This window comes from Orycteropus afer, unplaced genomic scaffold (assembly GCF_000298275.1).
Source record: "Orycteropus afer afer isolate SDZICR_OR568_19922 unplaced genomic scaffold, OryAfe1.0 scaffold00010, whole genome shotgun sequence".
Taxonomy (NCBI): domain Eukaryota; kingdom Metazoa; phylum Chordata; class Mammalia; order Tubulidentata; family Orycteropodidae; genus Orycteropus; species Orycteropus afer.
Genome location: NW_006921597.1, coordinates 17,012,090 through 17,013,283, shown reverse-complemented (window position 1 = coordinate 17,013,283; position 1,194 = coordinate 17,012,090).

Below are 1,194 nucleotides of genomic sequence, written 5' to 3'. Positions count from 1 at the left end.
ATATATATCACTGCAATTATCCATTTCTTCTAATTCCCATACTGTCTTTCACCTCCACTTTTCCCCTCTCTCACCTACATTGGCTCTCAAGAAGTCCAGACTTCAAACTTCAGTTGTCAATCACGACATTTTGCTCTTCCCTGGCTCTCCTTTCCTTTCCAGGACATGTATCTATAGGGTTTAGAAGGGGGGAGGGAGTCAGAGTCCATCTGAAGTTGCTCCACTTACAAAGGTTTTATCCTTAGATTCAGAAGTGAGAGACAGAGGAAGAAAAGACAACTCTGGCAGAAATATGCCTGAGGATCTATGGCAATGACCCCCAGACCTACAGTCCCATTCCTAACCCCATGCATGTCCTCCAGATGACTCCCTAGTCAGACTCTGGGTGAGCAGGAGAGGGAATCCAGCCCTACTATTAAACTGTCTAGCTTTGGCTCAGAAGTTCTAAAAGTTGCCTCTGCTCTGAGCTTATGCAATTTTGCACATAATTACACAGTCTGTTCCTGTTCCCCATTCTCTGTGTATTCCTCTTCCCTAACCAAGTACCTTCTTGGCTGTGCACCCATGTCTTATACATTTTTGTGTGAATACAATAGTAGGTCATAATAAACTTGTCCAATTGGTTGAACATTTGTGTGCCTTTTTTTGTCTCAAAGAGCTCTGGTGGTGCAGTAGTTACGGCAATTGGCTGCTAACCAGAAGGTTGGTGGTTTGAATCTACCAGCCACTCTACAGAAGAAAGATGAGGCAGTCTGCTTCCATAAACATTTACAGCCTTGGAAACCCAGTGGGGGGTCTCTATGAGTCAGAATTGACTCGATGGCAATAAGTTTGATTTTTTGGTTTATTGTCCCAACCTATTTTACAGGGCTATCGACCAAACTACATCGTTCCCTCAAAAAAAGATCAAGAAATGTGTGTACATGTGCACCCAAAAGACTAGTACAAGAATATTGACAGTGACTTATTTTAGATAGCCTCAAACTGGGAATAACTACAGATGTTCATCAATAGTAAAATGGATTGATTGTGATGTATTCTTACAATGGTGTGCTATACAGCAGTAAAAATGAAATAACCCATTGCTATATACAATAAGCTATATACAATATTGAATGATGCAGGAAACATCAAGAGAAGATGGCAGGAATACACAGAGTCACTGTACCAAAAAGAACTGATCGATCTTCATCC